The sequence below is a fragment of the Cupressus sempervirens genome, chromosome 11 (assembly GCF_028749045.1).
Source record: "Cupressus sempervirens isolate cs-2001-9-10 chromosome 11, ASM2874904v1, whole genome shotgun sequence".
Classification (NCBI taxonomy): domain Eukaryota; kingdom Viridiplantae; phylum Streptophyta; class Pinopsida; order Cupressales; family Cupressaceae; genus Cupressus; species Cupressus sempervirens.
Genome location: NC_143128.1, coordinates 180,472,484 through 180,485,345, shown reverse-complemented (window position 1 = coordinate 180,485,345; position 12,862 = coordinate 180,472,484). Strand labels below are relative to the sequence as shown.

The 12,862-nt window shown below is 36.3% G+C and overlaps 1 protein-coding gene across 1 annotated transcript in view; it reads right to left on the bottom strand.

Annotated features, from left to right (window-relative positions):
- LOC149528788 (uncharacterized) overlaps window positions 1-12,420 on the bottom strand; it is an 87,824-nt gene extending 75,404 nt beyond the window's left edge. The window contains exon 1 of the mRNA XM_089809506.1: window positions 11,842-12,420. The gene's annotated coding sequence lies outside the window, so the exon portion shown is untranslated. The remainder of the gene's footprint in view (window positions 1-11,841) is intronic.
- Window positions 12,421-12,862: the final 442 nt, after the last annotated feature.

Sequence of the window (12,862 nt, the reverse complement as noted above, 5' to 3'; positions counted from 1 at the left end):
ATAACAGCCGATCATATATCCAGACAACATGGATTCCATACCAACTAATGCAAAAACAAATAAACCATGATTGGTGTTCCTATGGTAACATATACCAGGTTGTATCTCTGTCTAAAGCATATGCTCAAGAATTTAACATAAAAAATTTGATGCTTTGGTGAATGAAGACCCTGAAATGGTATCTTATAAGATCAAGTGCAAATAACATATGCCATCAAGAGTTCTCACATAACCCCCGAAGTATATGGAGTGAGGATATAATTTAAACATAAATTTGTATCAATCCAATATTCACAATAAAGACTCAAACATATGTGTTCATTCAATATGATAAATCTGGAATGATTATAAACCTGATAACCTAAGAAACACAGCATAAAAGTCGCATATGGAAAAACATAAAAATGGATGATCAATAGTTCTTGGAATTAATTCTCATGATGTATGTCCATGTTGCAGAGAGTATGGAGAGAATTTTCAATGAGAAGTCATAGTAAGCCCAAGCCACAATAATAAAATGAGACTCAAGAGGCAAAACATTAGAGAATCTAAAGCAGATAAGATTTCCTAATAAAATTTCAAAACATAGTAATGATGCCAATGAAAAGCATGTCAAGACATGCAAAATGGCACAAGTAATAATCTTGACATGGGAAGAGCGGATGCAGAAACTGGACTAGTGTTCAGAGTCGTACAGCCGCAACCAAGCATACCAGAGAGATATATGTTTACATAAATCTTTATACACGTAACAAACTTTCAAAAGAAGAATAAAGCTTTGAATAGATACAAAAATATCCATAGCTAAAAACACAATCATTATAGAAAGATAACCTCATTGTTGATATTAACTAGGCTCTAATACCATGTTAAGTTTTGAGCCCAGAAAACAAAGAAGAAAAACAACAATGAGAAAGAGTCATAACTGAAACCATAAACACCAGAATTATCCTAGGAAAACCCTTCAAGAGTGAAGGGAAAAACCCAGCAACACAACACAAATATATCTTTATTGATGATGAAATGCTCAAGTGTACACTATCCTTTGCTTGATGTGAATATATAACAATATGAGAGACTCTTTACATTACAACCAAAGGTCTCTTGAGATTCTCATAACTCCTATAATTAATTATGACTCTTCGAATATTCATGCCTCAATGCATGTGAATGGCATGTCATTTACATTTAATATTACAAATTAAACTTAAGTGTCCTTTTCAGCTGAAGATGACAATAACGGTAATAACGTCCAAATTTCAAGAGATAAAGATCTCTATCACAGCTACAAACTTTAATAGAGGAGATCCCTGCAAAAGGAAGAAGAGAAATCAAAACTATCATACATGATAAAATATATAATTAAACTCTAAGAACTTCCAAGTAGGCTCATATTGTCCAATTCCTTTACCCTGTTGTCAATTCGAGTGGTGATGATTGGGTATCATAAACCCATCTAAATCCTTGACCAAGGTCATTAAAGGCATGCTTACCTTTTATAGATTACATGATGTCAGTGGCACCAATTAATCAAGCATGCCCACCTATTACTAAGCAGACATTTTAAACACTAATATTGCTCGGATGGCTGGACTAATAGTGCCCCAAACCTAACTTGGGGGTAGGGAAGGCCTTTCTTGTTAAAAGATTGTGTGGGTAATTGATAAAGTCTATGGTTGGGAGGTCAAGCCTAAGCTATTGCTTCTCCTCTTACTTGAAAGCCGAGGCTTGCACAATATTATAAAACACCTCAGTCAAATTATGTATGTTCCTCTTCAAATCTTTATCATGCATTTCATTTTCTCGTAATTAATAAATATCATGGAATTGATGGTAATGATTTAGTTTCCTTTGTAATGCTATAGAAATCAGTTATTTAGTTGATCATTATTTCAGTTATTTTCACATGAAATGGACTTAAGATGTTCACTTTGATAATATGGTTACAAGTATTGCATTCCTATCTGCTTTATTTCAGAATGCGGTTCTTCTTTTCAAGGCTAGAAAATTCCTATGTTATACCCAAAGGGTATTAGAAAGCCCCCTAGCTAGAAAGTTAAGAAGTTGTTCCATGTCCACCAAAAAAACCATCTAAGTTAAAACCAAGTGCCCATATTACTGTAATCCCCAAATAGAGAAGGAATATACAAAAGAATACCATCCCTCAACAATCTCCCAAACTTGGAGTCCACCTAGCAAAGAGGAATAGAAAGATTCATCTTTGCCTTGGATAAGAGGTCCACAGCAAGTAGCCTCCACTTTAAACCATCCACACCCCAAAAAAGTTAAAAACTGAGGAGTCGATCAACAACTAAACAAGCCATAAAAGGAACAATCTCGCCAGTAAAGGGGGAAACCATAATTGAACAATAGAAACAGAGCCATGTAAATAACCATCAAACAGGACAACACCAAAACTCATAGAAGGTTGGGTTTTCTCGCATAACTTAAAAACTCGTCAAGAATGTAGCAAAGCTCCACCAAAAAATCCAGCAAGCAAGACCCACTAATAGAGACCCCACCCACCAAAGGCGTAAGGCCAGGAGCTATTCTTGGAAAAGGTTGTCGGCAGTGCATACCACAACCAAGCAACAACCACCTCCACCCCAATGACTATCCTCACACATCAAGTAAATGGAGGGAAGCACGTCCAACACAGCGTCCATGGAGAAAGCACCCCCCACATTACAAGCCACAAAGCCAGGAGGGCTAAGAACACCTTCAAACGACCAATAAGAGCGACCCTTTAGTCTACATTTGGTGCAGGAGTCACCCTAGGCCACCAACCCACAAAGGAGGCCCCAATGCAGACCAGCTGAGAGCCACCAAGCACAAGCACAGCCAAAAAGAGGGGTTGAGATCCAACCCTCGCTACTATAGGATGCCAGAGCAATGGTCGAACCATCATCCCAACTCACTAACAAAATATCAGTGACCACCAAACCTCCATCATCATCCTTAGAAGCTTCCTCATCACAAGATTCAAAGCAAGGGTCTGCAGAAACCCTAGGATGCCCTCTCAAACTCCTGCCCATTGCAATTATTATTATATCAATATATTTGTTATATATACGAACGATGAAAATTATGGAGGAAAAAGACAAAGATGATGATGCGCGGTCTATTCCTAACCCACCCGCAGACCCCAATATTGGATGGGGAAAGGATGATCACAATGACCCAACTCACTCAATTGGGATGGCTTTGGCCGCCTGAGGTGGTTATATTTTTTTTTCTATAAATAGTTGTTTTTGCCTTCTAACTAGATGATCATGTATCCCCCGTCTTTTTTTTGTGAATATATACTTCAATATTATTAATTAATAGAGAAGGCCTTATTTATCAAAAGAAAGATTATGGACTAAAGTAACTAATATTAACATATAGGATTTTGCATCAGTTCAAGAGATTAACTCTAAGAAGTCGGAAATCTTCTTCTTTAATACCCATCCTAATCTGCAACAACAAATTTACCAAATTTTGAATTTTAACAAAGGAGATTTACCTTGTAAATACTTGGGTCTCCCTTTGGACAAAAGGGCTCATTTGACAAAATTATGGAATCAATTAATAGAAAAGATCAAAAGAAAAATGGATTCCTAGAAAGGAAAATGGCTCCTTTTGTGGGTAGAGCAATGATGATACAATTTGTCCTTTTAGCACAACCTATTTATAAATTATCTTGTATTGATCTCCCTAGAAAAAATAGGAACAAAATCAATAAACTCCTTAGGACTTTCTTTTGGAAGGGAATAGGGGAAAAGAAAAAAATCCCTATTAGCTTGGGACAAGGTATGTAGACCAAAAGACAAGGGAGATGTGGGGATCAAGGACATGAAAATCCAAGGTAAACTTTAGGAGCTAAACTAGTATGGCAAATGTACAGGTATCCACACATCAAGTGGACAAAGATCCTAATTAAGAAATATCCAAGCAATATTGATCCAATCAGCATATCCAAGGAGAAATCTCCACCTACAAGATCAAGGATTTGAATCTTCATGATGGATTATAGATCCTCCATCTGGGATAGACTAACATGGAACATGGGGATGGGGGAAGAAGCTCTCTTTTGGCAAGACTCTTGTGGAGGATATGGTGCTTTGAAAAAGGATAAAAAACTAGCCCAATAAAGGTTGACACTTGAAGCTAGATGGGAGAAAAGAGTTATAGATTATGTGACCTTTGAGGATGGAGGGAAAAGTTGGAAATGGAAGGATTCTAAGGCCATGAACCTCCCATCTACAGAAGCGGAAGATCTAAAAAGAACCTTATCAAATAGAAAAGTAACTTTCAATTTTGGCAAGCACAAACTGATGTCTGATGGAAGCAAGAGCAGGGAGTACAACTCGAAGGAGGGATATAAATTCCTCAAGTCTCTCGAGAAGAGCACAAAGGACTCCCTCCCTATAACTTGATGTTGAAATAAAGCTTGTTTGCCTAAGGCAGATTTTTTCACCTAGTTAGTTTTAAATAGGAAAGTCCTCACCTCAAAAAGATTTAACAAAATGGGATACCAAGGCCAAAGTAGATGTTCTTTATGTGAAAATGAGGAAGAATCCAATGACCACCTTTTTTCGCTTTGCCCTTACTCGAGTCAATGTTGGAAATGGCTATGTTCACAATTGGGGTGGGTATCAGCATTCCCAACAACTATAACGGATATCATGCTTGGCCCCTCCTTAGAAAGGATAGTATTTATAGCTCTTTATGGATATCTACACCATCCATAGTACTATCGAAATTATGGAAGGAACGCAATTGAAGAAATTTTTAAAATAAGAAGATGACTGTAGAACAACTTCTAATTAAAATTGAGACTCTTGTCATTGAATATACCAACAATTGGGTTTTGAATAAACAAAGGGAGGCTACAATGTCTCATTGGGATGAGAAAATAAGAGGCAAGTGGATAGGTCTAAACCTACCCCCCTTTATAGCAACAGGGGGGAAAACTTCAAAAAGCAAACGAGAGATGTGTCAATGGCAACCACCCAAGGAGGGATGGTTTAAACTCAATTTTGATGGAGCTTCATGAGGAAATCCAAGTAGAGCAGGCATTGGTTGTAGTATCCATAACTCAGAAGGCATGGAGATAGCAAAGTTAGCAAGATATATAGGAATAGAAACTAACCATTGGGCGGAATTAACAGCTTTAATTGAAGGACTGGAATTGCATAAAACTCTTGGTTGCAAGAATGTAGAGATTAAAGGAAATTCTGCAATCATAATAAATGCTATAAGGAAAGCATCTTTCATTAATTGGAGACTGGACTCAATTTTATCTAGAGCTCTCTCACTATGTCAAACCCCTAACAAGATCACAATCAATCACATATACCAAGAGGGCAATCAAAGAGCAGATGAATTAGCTAATATAGGTATACAAGAAGGTCAGACATAAAAAGTCAAAATTTCAATATAGGGACTTCACTTGAATTAGGGATGGTTTAATTTTCAATGTAGGTACGAAACGGGGACGTGGGTACCCCTTTTGGCAGTCCCCATGCCATACCAAATGGGCAATTTCGGGTACCGTCCCCGAAATGTCGTTTCCTGATTCAAAGGAAACTTGGGTACGGAAATTCATACTAGGGATGCCATTCCCGTCTCTCGAGCATCCCTGAAACCTCATCACGTCTCCTTTTTCCCAGCACACGGTCAACGTTTTATAATTTTTAAAAATATTTTTTTTGGCTTTGTCTTCCATCCACGTGGGCCCCACATGGATGTTAGGTATTTATTAAATATTGTAAACCCTACTTTGGCTTTAAAACACAAAAGAGTCAAGTATTTTCTTCTTTTGTCAAGTCTTTTCTTCTTTTGAGTTATTTGACAAGTTGGAAAGAGGAAGAGGAAAACAGTAGCAGCAAAAGAGGAGTGCATTTTGGATGCAAGAGGAGGTTTTTTGCCTTCATTTCTTCTTCATTCCAAGTATGTTTTTTATTTTTATTTTGTTTGATTCAAACTTTATTATTGTTTGTTGCCATTTTTCATTTTTTCTAATGACATAGAGAAAGCATGTTGAATGGAACACTGAAATATTCTTTTCCCCATAACTTGCAGCAGTATAATACATTGTATAATCCAAAGGAAAAAACATGAGCAGCAGTGAAAGTGAAGGAAGTAGTGATAGCATGGATGTTGTCATGCAAGAAACTCAAGTGTCACATTTACAAAGACCAAGAAAAAGACCTAGGGCAGCCATGAATGATTCTTCATTTGAGCATAATATAAATCAAAATGTCCCTATCGAAGATGCAATGTCTAATCCATTTGAGTGCCCTTCCAAAGCCCTAAAAAAAATATGTCAAAGGTCCATTCAACCCTAAGAAACCTCTCCTACAATTTGCCACAAAAGTAGACAACAATAAGAAAAAAATTCGGGAGGTAGTAGGGAATGGGAGTGTCATATATGTAAAAAACATTATTTTGGAAGCTACACAAGAGTGTATTGTCATCTTTTATGGATAGGTGGGCAAGGGGTGAAAGGTTGCAAAAAAATTAAGGATGATGAAAAACTTGAGACCAATAGGTTGTATGTGAAGGGGGAGTTATTGAAATCTAGGGGTCCTACAAGTAGCACACCCACACCCTTATTCACTCCCACACTCACTCCCACTAGCACTACTAGTAAAGGTAGGTGAAAGGCCAAGTGAGATACAAATCTGGCCGATTTATTTAACGTACAAGCAAAAGAGAGAGCTAAAAAGTCCATTCGCATATTTCTTGTTGCTCATTGCATAACATTCCATGTTTCTCGTTCCTCATTCTATAAACAAATGTGCAAAGATATTTATGCTGCTGGTCCCTCATTTGTACCACCAAGAGAGACTAAATTACGCACCACTATCCTTGACAAAGAGTACTCAAAAGTAAACATTTTGATGGAGGATATGAGACAAACATGGATGAGCAATGGATGTTATATCATCATGGATGGTTGGACTGTTATCAAACATTGGCCACTAATCAATCTTATTGTCACTAGTACAACAGGGGCCTATTTTTTTAGAGCCATTGATTGTTTGGGAAAAAAGACGGATGCATCCTTCCAATTTCAGATTTTGAAGGATGCTATAGAAGAGGAAGGGGCTTCAAATGTTGTGCAAGTAGTCACTAATTCAGCTTGAGTGTGTAAATCAGCTGGATTGATAGTAGAAAGCACCTAAAGACACATTTTTTGGACCCCATGTTGTGTACACGCATTCAATAACACCTTGAAGGACTTTGAAAAAATTGATTGGATAAAGGCTATGGTGTCCAAGGCTAGAGACGTACAAATGTTTATTTGCAATCATCACACCTCTCTTGCATTGTTTAGGACATTTTCCAAAAAAGAATTCCTCAAGCCTATGGACACTAGATATGCTAACTACTTTATTTTGTTGGAGAGGATGCTTGAGGTCTGAGAGGCCTTACAATCCATGGTGGTCAATGCAGAGTGGAATAAATGGCATGAATCAAGCACCCCGAATGGAAGACTTGTCAAATGAAGAATCCTGGATGAGAACTGGTGGACCACAATGAGGTAAGAAACTTGAATAATTGACATCATAATTGTTATTGTTGATTTAATAAAAATATTTCTGATTTAAGCACTTGTTGTTTTTTTAACATATGATGTTTCTCACTTGCAATTTTCTTTCATTTGTAGATACATTTGTTCATTTATTGACCCTATTGTGCAGGTCATTAGATATGCTAATACTGACTTTCCTAGCCTTGGAGAGATTTATGAGACCTTTGATAGCATGCTTGGGCAGATCAAGCAAGGTATTAAAGAGAAGGAACCTACCTTGGAGTTCTATGAGGAGCATCTTAAGCCCCATTGTGATGAAAAGGTGGAATGTTATGAACAAACCTCTTCATATGGCAGCCTATGCAGTCAATCCGAAATGGTATGTACCAAGGCTTGGGGGAGTGCCTCTATCTAGTGATGAGGTGAGTTTAATTTATGTTTAAGATTTCTGATTTTATAATAAGTTTTTAAAATTTTGATTTTATTTGTAAAGTTTATAAACTCTAACTTCTAAAAAAATTGCTTTTTCAATATAGGTGAAGGAGGGCTTCTTCAAGGCCCTTGCAAAAATGTATAATGCAGAGGATGCTGCAAAAATTCAAAGACAATGGCTTGACTTTGCCAGTCTTCTTGGTCCAATATTTGGTAGACCAAAGGCGAAGACTGATAGGGCTACATTAGCTGAAAAGAACCCGATTGGATGGTGAACATCACATAGTAGAGATGCACCTGAGCTGAAAGGTCTTTCCATCCACCTTCTCTCACAGGTTGCGAATTCCTTTGCTACAAAGAGGAATTGATCTACATATGGCTTCATTCAATCAGTCAAGAGGAACAACCTTACCTCTAGACAATTGGAGAAGCTTGTGGCTATTCACAATGTATTGCGACTACAGGAGCGACAGAGTCTTGAGTATCGACAAACTCCAGCACTACATTGGGATTTTAATCTTGAGGATGCATTGCAGATTGATGAGGATAACACACCTCCAGGGCTGCTTGGTGTTCCATTGGATGAGGACCCTCTACCTACCCTTGCCAGTGATTCAGAGGAAGAGACTAGCGCTAATCTTGATTTAGATATAGATTTAGATTCCTAGAGGACAGCCATATATTTAGCTTTCCGCTTTGCAGATACTCAGATACATTACTGCTTTTGATTATTATGTTGAACATCTCATTTACTATTTAGTATTTACTTTCATTATGTCATTTTGATTTCATGCATGATATGATACATTGATACTTGGAGCCTTTGGGCATTTTTGCTAATTGTATGCGACATTTGGATATATCATATCATATTCTCATTTTGATTTTAATCTTGATAGTTTTCAATTTCTATGTATTCTATGGTGAATGGTTTATCAATGTTATGATATGCATATTTGAAATATATCTCTAAAATCTAATACTCCATACATAAAAAATTTAAAATCCCCTATATTCTATAGCCATCCCCTGAGGTCCCGTCCCCTAAATCTTGGCTTCAACCCATATCCGTACCAGAAACACGTTCCCATCCCTTACAACCTCCCTGTCCCAGAAACTCAGTGGAGTATAGGATTTAAGTGAATTTCCTTCAAATTCTAACTCTGTATAGTCTAATTTTTCTGATAGATTCAACCCAGATTTACTATCAAGTGGTAAGTCTGATTTCTTTCTTGTCTTATAAGCTCAGATCACTGCTTTTGTAAGTCCAAATTCTGATCTAAAGAAATCAGAGATTTATTTTACAAATTATTTCAAGTTCGCCTCCTCAACCACAAAATTTGCTGTATTGTTCATGAGAAATCGCTGCCTAAAGAGGCCTGAGTAATTCACTGCTTCTGCTATAAAAAAATCACTGTTTAATGGAGATGGATTTGATTGTTTGATGGTGCAAATGAGGCTCCATTTCATCCTATACATAGGCGGCCATGAGGTGAAGGGTTGTGTCACCTATTTGGGCCAACCTGCCTATACAAATGGCCGATAAGATTTGTTTATTTTAAAAGCTTAAATTATTCCTCCAAGGCCAATCTGTTCATTTGGCCAAACAATTTAATTATTTGAGATTAATCATTTAATTCAAATCTCACTCACCCAGCTACATGAGAAAAAAAAATTGAAGTGAATTTGGAGGTTCTATAATCATCCAGTTTAGACTCGATGGACATTCAGATTCACGAGGACCCTCTTTCCCCCCATTTTATGCCAATAGGGTAACATAGGTTTATTACTGTTGTCTTTTTTATATGACTAAGACAAAATAACACCCTTTGGTGTAACAAACTGATAATCATGCTGCTTTAGATATGTTTTCTTAGCAAAGGAATGACTACTTCGCTCTATTAAATGTATTTTCTGATGATTTAGATGTATATTTTATTTTTGTTTAAGAAAATGTTTTTATCACTTTACATTTCATTTCAATGCCCTTTTTGTATTCATGTTTCATGACTTTTCAAAGCTTTATCCTTAACATAAGTGCAAGATGTAGTGCTTAGCTTATATAAAGATCTTGATCAGAGGCAGAAAAACAAAGAAAGGATGAGGAACGACCTAGAAGGAATGCAGAAAAATGTAACTTGGGACTAAAAACTGATTATCCGGATGTATCTATGTACTTTATAATGTGTCAAGGCTTAGATCGTTTATCTATCAAAAAAAATGTTAACATGGAATTCAAAATTCAAATTGAATGCGAAAAGGAAAATTAATATATATAAATATAAAAGAAACTTTTACCACACATAACCATTGACTACGAAGGGAACAGAAACAAAACGAACAATGGCAAAACAACGAAAAAATGAGATTTCACTTAAAATACTTGTGCCTTAAGTTGTACATAGGAGACCGTGAAGATCATGGTAGTATCCCTTTCTTGTACAGCAAAAAACAAATCTGCACAACCTTGCAGTCAGACCTTGGATCTCAAATTGTTTTGAAATATACATGGTTTTCCTTCGCTGCCTGCTGCAAACTCAAATGGAATTTATTGTCGTCACTATTGCTTGCAGTACAGCAGAAAAATAACATGCACATGTTGATTCATGTTCAAATGTGAAATACAATCAGTGAATCCCAGTCTGGAATTTCAAATAACCTAGAGTTGTCCCGGGTCCCTATTTGAACCTATATTGTATAAAATCAAAACAATGCCCTTTATTTTATAAATTTTAGGGCAAATCAAAACTACTTGTTAGATTTCTTTAATGTTCATAGAATTTTAATCTTCAATGTTCATGGATTGACTTACGCGAACCTTGTGACATAGCTTACAATTATAAATTGCTATTATTCTAGCCAGTGCTTTTGTAAATTCAGTTTCTTAGAAAAGAAAATCAATATTCAAAAAGCTCTATGTTAAAAAGAAAAGGCATCGAATTATAAATAAGATTACTTTTTGCATAAAAATTGCCTTCCCCGCTTCAGTATTGAGATTGATCTGCCGTAAAGTAAGATTATAGCTAGTTTAGTGGGCACTATGCCATTGTAAATTTGCATAAGTTTGCCATCCACGTACCTAGAAGTCAAAGAGATCCCATGCCTAAGAATGATCGACAATCTAAAGTCTAAATAGTATGACAGACATTCGAGGCTCCTCATTGCAATGAAAGCTTATAAATTTAAGGTTACCACCAACTATGACACACGTTTGGGTGGATGAAACTTCCGTTTAGAAGACCACAAATGGGATTGTTTTCCGCTTATGTTTTATATCTTTAACTTTCTATACTGTTAGGTTTTGACCTTATGACCCACCTCCGTAGTAAATTCCAAACCTGCCACTAAGAAAGCCCGTAACTCTACTTGAAATATGCTCAGGCTGTGGTGCAAAAATTACAGGTGTGATCATGTTGGAATTAGACACTCGTTAAAAAAAAAATCTAAATAATTAAACAGAAACAATCTAGTTTTTCAATGACTTTACTGAGTTGCTCCCCGTATGTCTTCTGGAATCAACTGCAAGGTATTTAATTTGGTCAAGGTTTCAAGTCGGTGCTCCTTCAAGGAAAAGCCAACAATGGTTCCATTGCCAATTATCCATGTTTCAAAAATTTTGCAACTAATTCCAGAGTGCAAAAATGAAGATAATTTATTTGACAGACATCTCATCGCGTTTGAAACCCTAATTATAAAGTCCAAGGTTAACCTACAACAGTATTACAGGTGCCACATAACCTCAACGAAGACATGCAAATCTTGGGGGTTGCATCAACTCGAATCAACAGAACTTCTTCCAGATTGTAAACTATGACAAGACGATTGTGATATGCCAACACAATTAATATAACAACCCCGCATCAACCAAGAGATACCCTAACAAATACCTTAGTTTCCTGAATTCAAGCTCTGTCCACGACGAGAAAAGTCCCGTTTGGAGGGAATCAACTGCAGGTCGTTAGATTAGAACCTTTCATCCAAAATGCGTCCACAGTAAAATGCCTATATATGCGAGAATGATAACCCAGATGAAATGTAGCTTGCAATTGGCACCAATTAAATGAAACGCTGTACATAATATTCAGCTGAATGGAAAACAAACAAGCCGATTTTGGAAGAGGCAGTGCAAGGATCAGCTATTAAACGCGAAATCGGCAAGGATGGGCTTCAATTGAAGAAAATCTTATACGCCTGGATTTGATGGCTGTATTGGCCGTTTTTAACTTTCAGTACTGAATGAATGAGAAGTTTTAATGACGTGCACCAGATGAAACGGTGGAAGCTTGTGCATTCAATCCTTACTAAATAGTTTTTTATGTTCTGTAATATCTCCTTATTGGCTCTGAATTCTTCCGAATTCTCCTTTGTTACAAAATGTACATCTTTTTTATCTACCGTTCTGTAGAACCTTCCATCAGACGGGCTTGGAGAAATTGCAAAGACTGACTAGGAGTTCTAGGCCTATGTGGGTCCCCTAGGCTTGTGGCCTAGTGGAGGTCATTAAAAATCTTTCATTCATTACATCTACTTGATCCACACACTTTGTTGAGCCGGTTTGATTTTCAAAGAAAGTAAAATAAAATTTCTATCCGTAGTTCATTATTTTTTTAATTTGTAAATAATTGATTAACTATTAGAATTTGTATGTGAAAAAAAGTTGATTTGTTATTGTATTTGCCATAGGCAATATAAGTACTTAAGTTGTGATTAATTTTATTTATTTCAACCAATTACATTTCAGTATTTTTATTTTGAAGTTTTTTTTTTAATGTATATGTAAGAAATTTTTAATTTTTAAAATTTGTAAAATTATTTTTTTATTGACTCATGTTTTTGGAGTGTTTTAGGTGGATTTCCAGGAAGCATACCCATATTATGAGGCGATATTTTTGGTAAGAATATATGAAA